At 41.4% G+C, this 18,299-nt stretch overlaps 1 protein-coding gene across 1 annotated transcript in view; it reads left to right on the top strand.

The window, feature by feature from the left end:
- Nucleotides 1-1,514: 1,514 nt before the first annotated feature.
- Nucleotides 1,515-18,299, top strand: part of znf385b (zinc finger protein 385B) — a 38,479-nt gene continuing 21,694 nt past the window's right edge. The window contains exon 1 of the mRNA XM_053440734.1: nucleotides 1,515-1,742. The gene's annotated coding sequence lies outside the window, so the exon portion shown is untranslated. The remainder of the gene's footprint in view (nucleotides 1,743-18,299) is intronic.

The following is an 18,299-nucleotide window of genomic DNA, read 5'->3' as shown; positions in this document are numbered from 1 at the left end:
TTTGGTGTTTTAATGGCAGCAGGCAGTATTTGTGGGATTGGATCAAAGTGTGTGTTTGTGTGTGTTCATGAATTTGTGTGAACAGTGATAGGGCTCTGTGGCGTTTGATAAAGCTTAGAGAGAGAGAGAGAGAGAGAGAGAGAGAGAGAGAGAGAGAGAGAAACAGAGATTTCTCACTCAGAGCAGCAGTGTGAAATGTCTCAGCTCTCTGATAGTACGTTACCCTGCGCCTGTCTGCCTGTCTGCCTGTCTGTCCACCTGTCTGCCTGTCTGTCCACCTGTCTGTCTGTCTGCCTGTCTGCCTGTCTGCCTGTCTGTCCACCTGTCTGCCTGTCTGCCTGTCTGCCTGTCTGTCCATCTGTCTGTCTGTCTGTCTGAACTCTTAGACTGACGAATCTATGAGTAATTGATAAATAAAATACATAAAGATGTGGTTGAAGGACATACTTTGAAATCACAGGCCAAACGATTGAACCTGTGATTTTCTACTGTGTTTACAGACACAATGTCAGAACTATCACTATTATTAGTATAGTATACTCTCTCCTCTCAAAATAACTGCAAAGAGACACGATGCGAGACAAAATGACCAGCAACCAACTGCAAACAAAAATTGTTATGTCTCTCTGTGGCTCTTGCTCTTATACAGGAGGTGTGGGGGTTGTTTATATCTGTGTCTCATCATCTGCACAAAGCTGAGTTGAACTCACCTGATCCACGGCTCAGAGCTCAGCAGTGCAGAACTGACTCAAGGAAACTGAAATTATCCTTTAACCTGACACCTGCTCACAGCTTGGACAGGTGAGTTGACAGTAAATACACACACACACACACAGACACACACGCACGCACGCAAACACACACACGCACACACACACACACACAGACAGAGTGAACAGCCTCTGTGTGTGTGTTTTGCAGCCAGTATTTGCAGTTTTAAATAGATTTTTATAGTTTTTTATTGCCAACAAAAAACCTGGAAATGTATCAACCAGAACCTGGTGCTCACACACACACACACACCCTCACACAAACACAGACACAGACACACACATGCACACACACACAAATACACAAATGCACACACACACATACACACACACACACACACACATCCATCCATCCATCCAACTGTGATTCTTTTATTTTTATTGGATGTTATTTAAGCTTCCTCTCTGTCTCTCAGTCACTCACTTTCTTTCTTTCTTTCTTTCTTTCTTTCTTTCTTTCTTTCTTTCTTTCTTTCTTTCTTTCTTCCTTTCTTTCTCGCTCTCTCTCTCCCTATCTTTCTCTCTTTTTTTCTTTCTCTCCTTCTTTCTTCCCCTCTCTCTCTCCCAGCTAGCTCTCCCTCTCTCTCTTTTTTCTATCTCTCTTTCTTTTCTGGCTGTTTCCTCTCTCTCTCTCTCTCTCTCTCTCTCTGTTTGTGTGTGCGCCCGCGTGCGCACCCGCGTGTTTGTGTGTGTGTGTGTGTGTGGCGCATGCGCCCTACACGGCTCCTCTCGGTGCGTCGCAGGGCGCGCGGTTCTCTCCTCTGCTCCTCTCAGAGTTGATCAGTGTTTGATACCTGACGGATGATCGATGACCGATCTATCCAACTCGCGCGCTGACCCACACACTGACAGTCTCGTGCAGTATATCGATCTTCATTGATCAGTGAGCGGCTGCTGACAGAAGGTGTGAGCGGAGTTCAAAACCAACAGGACTCTACTTTCTTCATCCATCCATCTCCTCCTCCGCCTCCGGTAAGTCACCTTCCTCCTCTTCCTCCTCTTATCCTCCTCCTCCTTCACTTCTGCTCTCTTATCCCCTGATGTGGTTGACGCTCGGGAAACAGACGGAGCTCCAGCAGCGGAACTCCACAGACGCACTGACCGTCTGTCCGCTGTCTCTGCCCCAGTCATCCCCAGCCTGCTTCTGCCACTCAGAGAAAAAACAGACTTAGTTTTTAATGTCTGTTGGCCTTTTATATTTGATCTTCATCAGATCTGTGAGTCTGTATTTTGTGTCTCTGATGATCCAGCATCAGTTTCTTTTTACTGAATTTTACTGAGTCTTCCAGAAACAGCCAGTGATTTTTCTCTCAAGTAAAAACACTGAAAATTACAGAGTTGGTAGAAAAAAAGAGCAATAACCTCAGTGTAGACATGTTACTGCAGTAAAAGTACACAGGTATTATCAGGGAAATGTACTGCTAAGTTCAGCAAGGTTGTAGAGTGAATTTAATATCAGTAGGTAAATGTCATTTGGACAGAAACCTTTAGCCAACCATAAAAGAAAAGAAAAAACTAAAAAGATTTAAAATAGCACCAATATTCAAAAAAACAACAACTGCAGATCTCAATAATTTAGAATACATGATTTAAAAGGCCTCCGGCAGCTTCGACAAATGAATTTATATATTTGTCCGTCATAAACTATATCTGTTTAAACAGAGATTTACTTTTTTAGTTGTTTTTTAGTTGGTTGAGGTGGAGCAGAAATCTATTTTATATAATGATCATCTTCATTATGGAATAATATGCTGGTGTTTAGATTCATTCATTCATTGTAAGAAACTATAGTGAAGGATGTGACTTAGTTCAGTTCATTGCTATTTAAGAATTAAATCAAGAGGTTAAAATACAATGCGTATAGTTACATTTCACTTCTGAAAAATACTCTATTACAAGTAGATTTTCAGTAAGATATGTAATATGATCAATTATCAGATATTTGTGTCATGTTTTTCAGTAATTAATCAGTAAAAAGACCTTAAACGAATAAGGGTTTTAATATAAAAGAAAACAATCAAGAAAAATACATTAAAACGGTACTGAAACAATGAGGGAATAATCAGATCTTTAAATAACAATAAAAATACTCCAATAGTTAAAATACATAAATATTACCAGCAAAATGTACATTGAGTATTAAAGGAAAATGTAGCGACGGTGCAGAAAAGTGGACACTGTAAGTGTTATGTTATGTTATATTATGTAATGATACCTGTGCAGTATTGTGTAAGTTACAGTGAAGTGGAGCTAAATTTAACTATTAAGTGTTGGGTTGTTAAACATATATCAATGAATCATACTTTTTAAGATGATTTGGAGGTGGAAAGTAACTAATGGTAAAAGGTACTACATTTACTCGAGTATCATACTTAGTTACAAATCAGAGGTACTTTACTTGAAGATTTCACTATACACTCTACTAATATTTTACATATTCGAAAATATGATGAGCTTTAACGTTTGTTGTATTGTCAAAGATTAAATTAACTAAAGGTTTGTAGAATATATAAAAAACATTGCGGCATCTGTGAAGCAAAAATATTTACGTTCACATTTACTCATTTGACAGATGCTTTTACCCAAAGTGACTTCCACATGGAGGACCACACTAAAGCTTGAGTACAGGAGGAGACCCTGAAGTTAGTAGCAAGATCTGAAGTGTAGAAGATGGAGTAAAGAAGTCCACTGCATGCTGGGATGTTAGACGTGTTAGGAGAGGAGTCTGGAGGAGGTTTCTGAAGATGGATGCTCTTGATCTGACAGCCTTTGCTTGTTGCTGCATCACACATGGGAACTGTCTGAACCCTGATTGGCTCCAGTGGCAAGGTCAGACAGCGTTACTTGTAATGGAGAATTTATTGGATTATTAGTTTCCTTAGTAAAGGAATGTTATTTGACTACACCGCTGCACCAGTTTGTTGTAATTCACCTCTCTGTGTTTCACTCTTTGAATTTTATCATATATTTTCAGGTTATCTTATAGTGGTACATAATAATTTGAATTTGAATTTGTCTATTAACACATCCACATAAACCTAAACAGTAATTGTTTTGATAGTTTGAGTCATTTTCCAAGCAAAAATCCAAACATAAGATGGTTCCCCATTCACGAACCGGAGGTTCTGCTGTCCTGATTGTCTCACATCAAAATAAATACACAAATATTTCTGTTTTGAACTGTTAATCAGACATGTGATGAGGTCACTATGGGCTGTAGGAAGTTGTGATGGGCATCTCGTAGTGTGTTTTGTTCGTCTATTCACTGTGCAACAATCAGTTTCACATGGTTTGGGTTGATCTGGTTTATTAATAAATTACACTATAAAACTGTAACGAAATATAAAACCTGTGCGTTTTTTTTTTAATCAGGGCTGAGCTGGAGACATACAGAAGGTTTAATCTCGTGTGTGTATTGAAAATGCTTCATTATTTGCAGATAATCCGTTACAAAGCCCCCCCCCGACTCCTCCTCCTCCACACAAACACACACATATGCGCAAACACATTAACACACGCACAATCCAAATTGTCCACAGTAGTTCTGTCCCTCTCTCTCTTTCTGTCATGGAGATGTTAATTTTCACTTAGGTGACGAAATGACTGACCCCTTCCCTTCCTTTTCCTTCCTTTCTTTTCTTCACCCCTAATTTTCCTCCACTTTCACTTGCCCCTGAATTACCTCCTCCTTTCTTATCCTATACTTGCACAATGTCTTCTCTAATTTTCTTTCTCATCCCTTCCTTCTCTACCTCTACACCATTGCACCTTGATCCTCTTTTTTCTAATTTTTACCTCCAGTGTTCCCACTTTTCCTTTGTGACCTGAAAATTTGATGCTGCCATCGCCCCAGTTGCCCATACTGCACATACTGTATGAAATCCACCTCTGCCGTTTGTTCGTTCGTTCGTACCTTCCTTCCTTCCTTCCTTCCTTCCTTCCTTCCTTCCTTCCTTCCTTCCTTCCTTCCCTCCTTCCCTCCTTCCTTCCCTCCTGTTGGTCTGTGTTTGGACCTAAGTTATGTCTCAGGCTTTTAAGAGTCTAATTAACACCAATCTACTTAATTAAAGCCGAAGAGGGAAACTGACTAGGGCACATTCACACTGAGACAAACGTCCAATCAGAGGACAGAACCAGTCACCGGTCATGTTACCTTGCTGCTGTTAAACTATAACAACTAGTTAGTATTACCTGGTTATCAGTCTGCATCTCTGTGAGAGTACCGGACAGTGGAGTGAGGAGGTGAGGTGAAGTGAATGCAGGTAAACACTGACTTTGCAGGATCTGGTAAAAAACTGTTAAATCAGCACTAAAAACAACTTATTAGATCGCTAACTAGTTGTTCGACCATCGTGACCTGCAGTTTATCCCTGTTAACCTGCTGATAGACTGTATTAACCAGCGGCTATTCTGTAGGAACAAGATGTTAGGCCTAACTAACCTGCTGTTACACAGTTTTAACTCAACCATATTAACCTGCTGTTGAATTTCATACCCACTGCTACTCCCTAGTTGTCAAACAATACTTACCTGTACTAACTTTATTTTAGACACTAACAAGCTTTTTAGGGACATTATAAAGAGTTAAACCTCTGTGTATTGTTAACTACAGCCTGTTAGTTTACATCTTTCAGTACAGTAAAGATAAATGTATCCAACTGTAGCACTGTTCTCCTCCACACAAATCAATTTTACCTATTTATAGAGCATGACAACATTACTAAATACAGTGTGTGTGTGTGTGTGTGTGTGTGTGTGTGTGTGTGTGTGTGTGTGTGTGTGTATGTGTGAGTGTGTGTATGTGCATGCATGCCAGGACTCCTGCAGTGGGCAGATTGAGAAGCAGCATGTTGTTACGTCAGGACAGATTAGTTTGGAAAACCTACAGAGAAATCTCACTCTCTCACACACACGCGCACACACACACACACACACACACACACACACACACACACACACACACACACACACACAAGCTAGCAGAATTGTTCTTAATGTTTGTGGTGTGTGTGAGAGACAGAGTGAGACATGAACTCATCGTAACATCTTTATTGCAGTTCTGTTAAAAGAGGAAGAACATTATTGTCTATTTAATTAAGCATAATATTAAATGTTTTAACTTAATTCCGGCAGAAACCTCCTGCATCGTTAGCCTGATGATTTTACCATTCACAGCAACCACAGTTTATCCCAGGTATAACCTTTCTCCGGTGCTTGCTCTGAAATTTTGTTGTTTACACTCAACACACTCTACTTGTGTTAACAACTGTGTATAACATATGTACTTTCACCCAGAGGTGCCACTGTAGCAGTAACACTCTGGTACTGCAGTGTGTGGAGTACTGTATGTGCGAGTGTGTGTGTGTGTGTGTGTGGCAGTAGGTGCTGTCTACAGTACAGAGCACTAACAGGTACCCACCCCTCATTACTCCCATTCTGTCTGCTGTGATTTATGGAGCTACCTGTGTGCGCGTGTGTGTGCAGCTGCTCCCCGTGTTCTCAGGAGCTATTAATTACTTTCCCATCATGTGACAAAGAGGAAGTGATGACTGTAATGAAATGTGATTGGATGATTATCATCAAAAACACAATTATTGGCCCACAATTAGAGAGAGAGAGAGAGAGAGAGAGAGAGAGAGAGAGAGAGAGAGAGCGAGAGAGAGAGAGAAAAAGTCGACTATGAGTGTGTAAAAGACAAAGTGTGTTTAAATAGGACGGCAGTGATGAAGTGTTTCCTTATGACTCATTTCTCTGAGGTATTACACACAAACAAATAAACAAACACACACACACACAGACACACAGACACACACACACAGACACACAGACACACACACACAAACACACACACACACACACACACACACACACTGAGGTTGTGAAGGTCACACTGACAAACATACACACACACTTACACTGTGTCATCAGTTGGGAGGCCGCAGGGAGTAGGAGTTGAACCTGTGAGGCAGCAGACAGTCAGACCACGATGTCTCCTACAAATTACACTTCTATACAACTAAACACCAAATAGGTTTGGCAGGAAATGTGCTGACGACCAAAGGCAGTACATGATTTATAAATTATGCTGCAGAAATTGCATTTTAGTTTTAGCTTGAATGTCGATCCTCCCTGTTTCTCCAGGTTGGCGTCTTTGTCCCCATCTTCTATGTGTATGGCTCCTCTTTCTCATCCTGAGATATTTGTATTCTCAAAGTTTCTTGCACCCGCCATGTTTTAGAAATGACATCTGGCTTGCTGTGGATTTCTTTTCCGCACATATTCTTAATCTTATTCTCACATGGACTCACTCGATCAATGTCCGAAGCAACTGAATGAGACATTAGGAAAACCTCCAGAGTTCAGTGCAGGTCTGAAAGCAGCCTGAGAGACTAGGTTGTTTGTTTTTCAGTTCAAACAGGAACAAATGATCCAGAGTAAAAATAAGTTAAATCTCTTCTCCTCCATCATGTGTTCATCACAACAAATAATTTTCAAGGGGGGGAACCAGAGACGTAAAGAAGTTGCTGTCAGATGTTGCTCAGCTTAGCTCTGGCATGACTCAGATGTTGAGTCAGAGAGACAGTTTCTGCGTGTCAGCAGGAAAAATGACAAGAAACATCAATCCTGTCAAACCGAGTCACATAGAAAACTAAGTTTCCCTCTCTGTGTGATCCCCCAACCCCAGTCCTCATGTGGTGTCACTCTGTCAGCTTCAGTTTGTCTAAAAGACACAAGCAACTAATCAGTGTGTCCACCTGCTCAGCAAGGTGTGTGTTTCTGTGCGTTTGTCTCGTGTTCCTTCTTCCATTAGTTGAGTGGAGCGGCTGTTGAATGTTTGATGAGTCAGCATGTTGAGAGGGAAGTGATGTCACGGTGGGCCTCTCGTCTTTCTGGACAGGTTAATGCTTCATCTTCTTCTGTGAATACCGATCGCCACATTCTGGGAGCTGATGTTTATCAGCCAAGTTGTTTACCACGCATAACTTTCAGCACGTCAACATGTGGACTCGTGCAGCTGAGGCTGATGGAAATGTCTTTAGCTTTGCACTAGTTTGGTTTTTGAAGAAATAACCTTTTAAGGTGCTGCATAAATCGAAAGTCAGATGATCACGTTACATCAGTGTGATTAGGTTTCTTCCTGAAGGGGACAATAATGCCGTGACCAAATTTCCAACAGTTGAGATAATTCAGAGTGGATAAAGACAGTCAGGGCTCTCCTTTAGTTATTGCAGCCAGATATTGTTACATAAAGGGGATATGGCCTCGGGCTGTTATCGTTCCCTGAAATCAAATCACCATACAGTCCCGAGCACTTTATTAGAAACATGTGCACACCTGCTTATTCATTAAAAAGGCCTTTTGTAACTGCATCAGCATTTAAAAGTATCACAGCAGGAAATAACAAAATGAACGATGGCTGAATTCCATTTATTACCATTTGCGTCTCAAACAGAATAAATGAATATGATACTGAGTTCATTGAACTTCCATGGCCTCCTTAGTCTCCAGAGGTGAAGAAAATAGAACCCTTGGGATGTGAGATGTGCGGCCTGAATGTGCAGCTGATGAATCTGCAGTAATGATGTCATGTGTTCATGTGAACATGTAGCAGTCTCTAATATCTCGAGGAATCCACGTCCCGAGGTAATGAGGCTGCATTCAGAGCAGAAGGAGGAACAAGCCAGTATTAGTATGCTGCATGTGTGAAAGTAGTTGTTGGTCAAGCAAGTGTAAAGATGGACGACATGACGGCCCCCCAAAGCCTCTTGATCGCCCCCTGGAGGCTGGCTGCAGCATAAGTCATAAACCCTTTAACCTCCATGTTAATGGGTGAGACATAGAGCACACTAAAGAGTCAAAGAACACGCCAACCGAATGTTTCTCAAAGCTATGATATAAGGACTGTGGGTCTGCACATTTTTTGTTTTCGACAATAGGTTGCTTTTTATCTATTGTGATCGGAACTACCATTAAACGATAATTAGACGACATGCTATCACATTATTGAAGGTACGATGGCACAGTTACAGTCCATAAAAGAAGTGCTGCTTCATTTGAAAACATATTCACACCAGGAAATTAGCTAAATTTTGTATCACGACGTGGTGACGCTTCTCGTTTTGCACCAGTTCATGGTCTTACACAGTAAACAGTGGGTGTTACTGTTTTTTAAATGCTTCATATGCTGGTTGTGTGCGTTGCTCTTTCAAGCGCAGCAGATCCAGGATATTGTTGGACCCAGATTTTGAGCTCCTGCGATCACACTGCAGCTGCAGACTTGAACTAAATAATACATCCATACATTCATAAAACTTCTTCGCCTGCTGGACCAGCTCAGGGCCTCTGGGTGCTGGAGCCCTTCTCATCATACACAGGGCCAGAGATGGAGCATAAGAGCCAGGCTATTCTGGACTATACATATATTATCTATTTTAGCACATACAAGTAGAGTATTTTAGGTGTGTATTGTCAGTGGACTGATGTATACATACACACACATACACAAACACACACACACACAGCGGCACAGCGATGTCAGCGGTCAAATTAATTCAGTGTTTTTCTGATATCCACTTCAAAGGGAGGGGATGGAGTCAGTAGATGTTCAGAAGAATGTGAGTGGTAATCTCTATTATAAAACCACAGATTATGTCAACTGAGCTACCAACCACCCACCCACACCCACACCCCACACCCACCCACACACACACACACACACACACACACACACACACACACACACACACACACACACACACACACACACACACACACACACACACACACACACATTTAGCTGTGGATTATAATCCCAATCCTGCAATCCCCCCTCTGGATCAACCAATCATGTCCCATCAAATCCTGCACAGCCTGCTGGGTAACCTACATGCAGTGGGTTATATACATGTTTGTGTGTACTTGTATGGCTTCACATAGTGAGAACCAGTTTGAGTTGTAGACATTATGTAAAAGTGAAGACATGATTCATGATTCAAATTAGAGTAGGGGACTGGTGGAAATCCTCACACAGATAGAAATAGTATCTCTCTCTGTGTGTGTGTGTGTTGTGTGTGTGTGTGTGTGTGTGTGTGTGTGTGTGTGTGTGTGTGTGTGTTTGTGTGTGTGTGTGTGGGGGGGGGAAACGGGGGAAACGAGGGGTTAATCCCCAGCAGTCTCTAAAAGACGAACATCTGGTTTATTCCAGTGATTCAGAAGCTTCCTGTTTCAGGCAGGAAACAGAATTCAGTCAGACAACTCACGTTCGATCATGTAATATATTTATTACAACAAATTTAGTGTTTGGCGTCTAGGCTCCAACTTAATCACTCCCCCATATGATTACACAGGAATGATGGGAGTGATGAGCAAATACTTGTAACCCCCCGTTGGAGCCTACAGGTGGATGCTGGGGTGGTGGAGGGTTGGAAGCAACAGGTAACAATACTGCAGTAGCAGTGTGAGCAAGAGGGGTTGATGGGAAATGTCTCTCTGGTTAAACAGACCACCTGATAAGGTGGGTGTGTATTATAGATGATTGTGGAGATTGAGGTATGTCACATGATGTATGTCACATGATGTATTTAATATGATTGGCGCAGCGCAGCTCGAGTTGTCTGCCAGAACTAGCTCGCAGGCGTCGCCATATTAAGTTACAAACATTATGTTGTTATATATATATATATGTAACATTTAAAAATCCAGCCCATTTATAGCAGGATTTTTTCTTGGTTTAGCACAGTGACTTCCTGAAGTAGTCACTAATTACATGGCAACTTCATGAGATGACAACACTCCCAAGATGCAGAGAAGACTCCATAAAGCCTTTTAAAAACCACAGTGTTGTTTTTTTTAGCAAATTGAAAAGAAACAGAGAGGTAACGTCTTAATTAGTGAACTTCAGAGGTGCTGGTTAGTGGGATTTACAGCTGTTTCCCCTTTTTATTCTGTCTTCATGTAAACCTAACTTATCTCCTGGCTGTAGCTTCATATTTACTGGAACACACATTTTCTCATTTAACTCTCGGCAAAAAGGCGAACAGAAATAGCATTTACCCAAAAAGTTGAACAAATCCTATAAGTGTGTGGATGGTGCAAAGAAAGGTCAGCCCAGGATTCTGAATTATCAACAATGGAGAAAAAGTTGAAGAGAAACTAATCTGAGACCGCTGCTGCTTCTCCTTCTATGATCCCAGCAATACCAATAATCCTCAATATGCAACTATAAATTTACTCTGAATTTCATTATCGTATTAATGCAGATTAATCAGTTCTATTTACTTTGAATTCAACATCAAAGCAACAGAGAAACTGTTAAAGCTGGGTGGACAGGCTTTGGTAAATCCGACATTTAGCAGATTTTTTTTAAGTGAAATTTTTTTAATACATGCCCCTAACAGACATCACAGCTTGCAACACTTTGTGTATCCAGCTTAGAGTCTTGATTTATTAATTGTCCTGCTGATCACTTCAACTTTGGAGACATCTTTACTCTGTCTTGCACACACAGCAGGTTTTAGATCTTCCCACAGATAGGCAGTCATGTTTAAATTAGACAACTCTGAGATCTGAAGCAAAAGTTTAAGTTTTTGTTTCTCAAGGTCGTTCCTGATAGATTTGGTGCCTGCCCTTGTTTCAGTTTCGGGTTCTTGACAGACTAAATGATACGTCCAAAATCTGTTTGGATTTTTGGAAAATTCCATTCTTCCCTGTATCTGTGCAGTGTTCCTCTGCCGCTGGCTGCAACATACAGTATGTCCAAAGCTGTATATTTCCACCTCCACACTTGCAGAGGTGTTAACCAGGTACTGACAAAGAAGGGTTCCTTTTTGCATGTCCCACAATTTCTTCCCTGTTTTTTGAGTGCATTGGCAATTTAAGAAAGGCTCATTTAAATGTGTCTTTGCTGCAGAGGTTGTATTTACTTCTTTCACATAAAAAATCAACCTGCGTGTAATTTGACTGCCCCGACGTTTGCATGCAGCTGTAAATGTTTTCTTCTTTGTCTTTGAGTTCTGTGTCAGGAAACTGGAGGTGGTTCATTAGTGTCACGTCCCCTCAGGTCTGATCTTTTATCAGCTGTGTCAGTGAAACGGTTCACTCCTGAATTTTAGTGCGAAAGCCGAGTTTCACCTTGGACAGAAAGTGTCAGGTCCTGATGGAGCTGAGCGGCTATTTAAAGACAGAGCAGGAGTCACAGTGTCCTGAAGTGAAGGTTGGAAAGACAGAATCCCCTCAGTGTGCGTGTGTGTGTGTGTGTGTATGTGTGTTTGTGTGTGTGTGTGTGTGTGTGTGTGTGTGTGTATGTGTAAGCTGCGGTATGTAAACCATACAACATGATGTCAGCTGTGCACATGAGAGGATTAGATTTGACACACGCTCACTTTCTGAACGTGATGCCTATGAAATCCTTGCTTCTGTCAAAGTGTTTCTGTTCACGCTGAGAGCAACACACACAAAAAGTCATTAGTAACTAGGATGGTACTAGAGCACAAACCTCCAATACTACACAACTGTTTAGCTCTTATAATAGAAAAGTAAAAGGGGAAAGGATCTAGTCTGATAAGTTGCAGCAAATTGTACATGTATATGTACAACTCATAGATCTAAACATTATAAATATGTTAAATTTTGTACATCAAGATCTACGTTAAAAAATGCTGTGAATCTAAATTTATTGATCTGCAGATTTGACTTGATCCAATAAGAGAATTTAAAAGTTCCCCATCTTTCCACCGATCTTGGTACAAATCAGTTCAGTGAAAATCCGGCTCACAAACCACATCGGGGCTAAGGAGGTAAAGAGGGTCCCCCTAAAACCAGGAGGTCGGTTCGATCCCCGGCTCCTCTGTTCAGCAAGTGTCCTTGGGCAAGATACTGAACCTCAAATTGCCCCGACGGCTGGTGACAGCGTGTGAATGGTGTGTGATTAAAAAGCGTTATGAGCATAGAAGTCTGTGTGAATGTGTTTGTGTGAATGGTTTAATGTGACCTTGACTTTTAAGAGCCTTGAGTGGTTGATAGGACTGGAAAAGCTTTATATGATTTCCTATTACTATTAACTACATGTTGATGGATACATTCTCTTTATTTGGAGCTTGTTTTTTCTGTAGCGTCATGTATCCCAGAGATCAGACAAATGATACATCAAAACTGCCATGTTCATCTTTGACTCTGACCTGGTTTAGTTCAGGTTCACTGAACAACAACAGGAACATGCGAGTGGGTCGGTCAATGTGTCAAGAGAGAGCCAGGAAAAATAACCTCACATCAAACTTTTATGCCCTGAATTCAGTCTGTCAGGTGGGCTGTCCTCCCAACTAAAGAAACCCAGTGTTTTATTAAGGCCGTTGGCCTCAGATGATGCCTCACCCTGCCATTAGTGCTGTTTATTTCTATCCTGTTTTGTGATGTATACTTTTTTATTTCTCATCTCTTTTGTCCCCACAGACATACAGTGCCTTGCATAAGTATTCACCCCCTTTGGACTTTTCTACATTTTGTCATGGTATAACCACAGATTAAAATTTATTTCATCGTGAGTTTATGTAATGGACCAACACAAAATAGTGCATCATTTGGAAGTGGGGGGAAATATTACATGGATTTCACAATTATTTACAAATAAAAATCTGAAAAGTGTTGAGTGCATATGTATTCACCCCCTTTACTGTGAAACCCCTAACAAAGATCTGGTGTGACCAATTGCATTCACAAGTCGCATTTGCAAGTCACATAATTAGTAAATAGGGTCCACCTGTCTGCAATTTAATCTCAGTATAAATACACCTGTTCTGTGACGGACTCAGAGTTTGTTGAAGATCATTACTGAACAAACAGCATCATGAAGACCAAGGAGCTCACCAAACAGGTCAGGGATAAAGTTGTGGAGAAATATGAAGCAGGGTTAGGTTATAAAAAAATATCCAGAGCTCTGAACATCTCTCTGAGCACCATAAAATCCATCATAAGAAAATGGAAAGAATATGGCACAACCGCAAACCTACCAAGAGGAGGCCGTCCACCCAAACTGAAGAGTCGGACAAGGAGAAAATGAATCAGAGAAGCAACCAGGAGGCCCATGGTTACTCTGGAGGAGTTGCAGAGATCCACAGCTGAGGTGGGAGAATCTGTCCACAGGACAACTATTAGTCGTCTACTCCACAAATCTGGCCTTTATGGAAGAGTGGCAAGAAGAAAGCCATTGTTGAAAGGGATCCATAAAAAATCCCGTTTGGAGTTTGCCAGAAGCCATGTGGGAGACACAGCAAACATGTGGAAGAAGGTGCTCTGGTCAGATGAGACCAAAATTGAACTTTTTGGCCTCAATGCAAAACGCTATGTGTGGCGAAAACCCAACACTGCCCATCACCCTGAGCACACCATCCCAACAGTGAAACATGGTGGTGGTAGCATCATGCTGTGGGGATGCTTCTCTTCAGCAGGTACAGGGAAACTGGTCAGAATAGAGGGAAAGATGGATGGAGCCAAATACAGGGAAATCCTTGAAGAAAATCTGATGCAGTCTGCAAAAGACTTGAGACTGGGGCGGAGGTTCATCTTCCAGCAGGACAATGACCCTAAACATACAGCCAGAGCTACAAAGGAATGGTTTGGATTAAAGAATGTTAATGTCTTAAAATGGCCCAGTCAAAGCCCAGACCTCAATCCAATAGAGAATCTATGGTAAGACTTGAAGATTGCGGTTCACAGACGGTCTCCATCCAATCTGACTGAGCTTCATCTTTTTTGCCAAGAAGAATGGACAAACCTTTCCATCTCTAGATGTGCAAAGCTGGTAGAGACATACCCCAAAAGACTTGCAGCTGTAATTGCAGTGAAAGGGGGTTCTACCAAGTATTGACACAGGGGGGTGAATATTTATGCACCCAACAGATGTCAACTTTTTTGTTCTCATTGTTGTTTGTGTCACAATAAAATTTATTTTGCACCTCCAAAGTACTATGCATGTTTTGTTGATCAAACGGGAAAAAGTTTATTTAAGTCTATTTGAATTCCAGTTAGTAACAGTACATAATGGGAAAAAGTCCAAGGGGGGTGAATACTTATGCAAGGCACTGTATGTAAAGCGTCCTTGGGTCTCTTGAAAGGCGCGATATAAATTCAAGATATTATTATTATTATTATTATTATTATTATTATTATTATTATTATTATGTGTGGGCTCAGGTCAGAGAATGAAACAATTAGACAATATTTTCTTGGTGGGACCACTCGCTGCAGAAATATATCAACGTATAAATAATAAACCAGGAGATTTCTGCAGGGACGAATATACAAACATCAAATTGGATCGAGTAGTCTTTGCAGCATCTCTGCTGCTGCTGGCCACTGCTTTGTTCACTGTGTGTGTGTGTGTCTTTGACCACTGTCATTACCAGCTATTGGCCTTAGGGTGAGAGACAGCCACTCTGAGACCACTCTCTCTGTCTGGTTACATCTCCATTAGTTTCTTTGTCCTGTCATCCCCTCAGGTTAGTGTGTGTGTGTGTGTTTAAGTGCATGTGTACAAATGTGCGTGTGCTTGTGTGTGTGTGTGCATGTGTGTGTGTCTGTGTTGTGCAATCTCTCTCGGGCAAAAGAGACATACATTAGTGACCCCTCTCAGTGTCGCCTTCCCTCCATCTTTACACCAGCAGGATTCAGGGATTTCCTCTCGTTCCTTCGCTCACTTACATCAAAACAGCGTGTGATCAAGAAAACATAACATTTGACATTATACTGAATCTGATTGTGAAAAGAATGGTTGGAAAAAGCCTCCTTTCCCATCTGAACAATCACACACTGCAGTCGCCTGTTAGTTCCTGAAAAGCTGACATACATCCCAGTCATAAAAGGTTTGGCCCCAAACTATAGTCACATTGTGTTAATGGTTGCACATGATGGTGAGTGGAGGTGGCACTGGTAAGATTCTTTATTTTTCTACATTTCAACAGATCTGCTTTGTTAATAAATGTATTCTTCTTTTGAGGTAAATATAAATAAATTAATTCATTAATATGTTTCTCAAAGTTAATAGTGCCATTTCATATTTTCTCCATTTTCCTATTGTGTCTTGTTTGTGCATCTACCAGCGGGTATGATGTTGGGCGTCCCACCTATGCAGACGACAAACTCATTAGCACAAACCATTCAAAACAATATAAGACATTGTTCAACATTCCTTGCTTTTCATTAAGAGTTGGATGAGAGGAATGAACCAGTAGCTGTTTAGCATAGCTTAGCATAAACACTGAAAACAGAGGGAAACAATGACCATGAATCTGTCCAGACATGAATATCTGCTTTTAAACTTTGCTTAAAGTTTATGTACCAACATGACGTATTATTAAGTTTACTACCCAAACCAAGGAGGTTCTGCTTTCTTCTCCTTTTTTATTTTACAGGATAATGCATTCACTACTCATATGATTTCCATGAAATGTTTGTGAAGGAGTGGGATATGACCCAAAGAAGTTTTTTTTGTACTCCTCTTTATTGCCTTTCAAAACTTAGCTGCAAAACGGTAAAAGTTGTGAACAACCCATTAGAAGTTCTCGCTCAGGTCACATGATCCTCATGGTCAGTCAGGGGTCTCACTCCTCTGGGTTTGGTTTCTCTCTCTAGCGGCACAGACTGAGATTCTTACTGTGAGAGAGACGACGTGTCTCAGCAGGTATTGGCATTAAAGACATGGAGATGACATTAAAACTCAGCGAGTCTCTTCAGCTCATTGTGAAGCACTGACCTGCTTCATCTCACAGAAGAGAATATGTCTGCTTTTCCTCTTCAGTCAGGAATCACATTGTTGTGTGTGTGTGGTGTGTGTGTGTGTGTGTGTGTGTGTGTGTGTGGGTGTGGGTGTTTGTGTGTGTGTTCTTGTGTGGCGTGCGTGTGATTATAACCCACAGCTGGCATCTCTGATTACTGACTGCCTGGTCAGCCTGGATTAGACTCTCCTACACACACACACACACACACACACACACACAGAAAAGGTAAATGCTCATATTTCATTTCACTTTGATGCAGTTCACCGACTTGCTCTTTCTTTGTCTGCATCTTAATCTGCAGTATATGCGTGTGTGTATGTATTTACCTAGGTATGTGTGTTTACCAGAGTGTGTGTGTGTGTGTGTGTGTGTGTGTGTGTGTATGTATGTGTGTTGTGTAATTCCTAGCTCAATAGAGCAGATATATTTAATCCTCCCCTTGCTAAAGCTGATGTCAGCATCAGCTGGCTCTCTTTCTCTCTCTCTCTGTGTGTGTGTGTGTGTGTGTGTGTGTGTGTGTGTATTTTGTAGCTAATTCATCACAGTGGCAGATTAACCAGCTGTCTGCAGAACATAAACTCGACTACTAACAACCAGCTGGAAGAGAGAGAGACAGGTGATGTGAAGAAGCACAGTCTGGATAACTCAATGATTCTAAAGGTTTATCTTTATGATCACCACATACAGATATGTCACCTTCATTACACAGTTTCACACAACTTCACTTCAGTTCCCATGAACCTCGGGTGAAATTGACACGGACCTGGGTGTAGAGCAATGCTTTCTGAAGTTCCATCACCACTGACGAGTAGCAGACTTCAATAATTTCAAAAGCATTGAACTACAGCCAGGTTCAAGGGCTAAATAAAAATGTGTTGTATGAATTGTTGAATGCACTGTCAACGTTTTGAGTCGGTGGTAAGACCAGAAAAGCTCTATATAAAAACAGTCTATACACAACTGAGCGTTAGTGTGCATTTGAGGTGTTCAGGGGAAATCAGTGACTTTAAACAACAGAAAATAACTCAGGTTGCTCTCTTCCCCTCCTGGCCAGGCCTGGCTGCACATTGGACACACACCACCCATCACCACAAGTAAAGTCTCAACAGGGGGGAAACTCTTGGAGAATAAGTTACATTAGCATTTTTTCCTTTTGTCCATTTCACGAAATCCCACATTTGCCTCAAAAAGCTGAAATATTAGCCAGTTAGCAAAGCTGCTCAACTGCTGTATCCATGTCGATACTAGAGACGTGGAGACCTTGGTCTTTTCCTCAGTGCAGCTCTTATGGCCGCCAGCAGCTGCTGTAACATCACATTCAAATAAAAACTTCTAAAACAGCTTCAGTTATTGCTCAGTCGTGTATCATCAATAAGATAATGAGCTCATTTAAATCTGGTTCAAATCCCTGAAGTGAATTTAAAACAGTATATACAGTAGTCATGTCTGTAAGTCAGGGCAGTAAAGCAAACTGAATGTGTGTGTGTGTGTGTGTATGTGTGTTTGTGTGTGTGTGTGTGTGTGTGTGTGTGTGTGTGTGTGTGTGTGTCTGTGCGTGCGTGCGTGTGTGTCCTGTCACATGTCATGTGACTTGGCAGCGCTGACAGGACAACAGATGGACACAGTCATAGACTGACCTATGCGCACACACACAGACACACACACAAACACGTCATCTGCTCTTACTCATTACCTCATCCCTCTCCCTGTGAGCGTTTGATGCTTCACACTCTGCATCTGGTGTCACTCAGTTACTGTG

This window comes from Pleuronectes platessa, chromosome 14 (assembly GCF_947347685.1).
Source record: "Pleuronectes platessa chromosome 14, fPlePla1.1, whole genome shotgun sequence".
Taxonomy (NCBI): domain Eukaryota; kingdom Metazoa; phylum Chordata; class Actinopteri; order Pleuronectiformes; family Pleuronectidae; genus Pleuronectes; species Pleuronectes platessa.
Note: the sequence above shows the minus strand (reverse complement) of the source record. Positions and strands in the feature narration are given on the sequence as shown.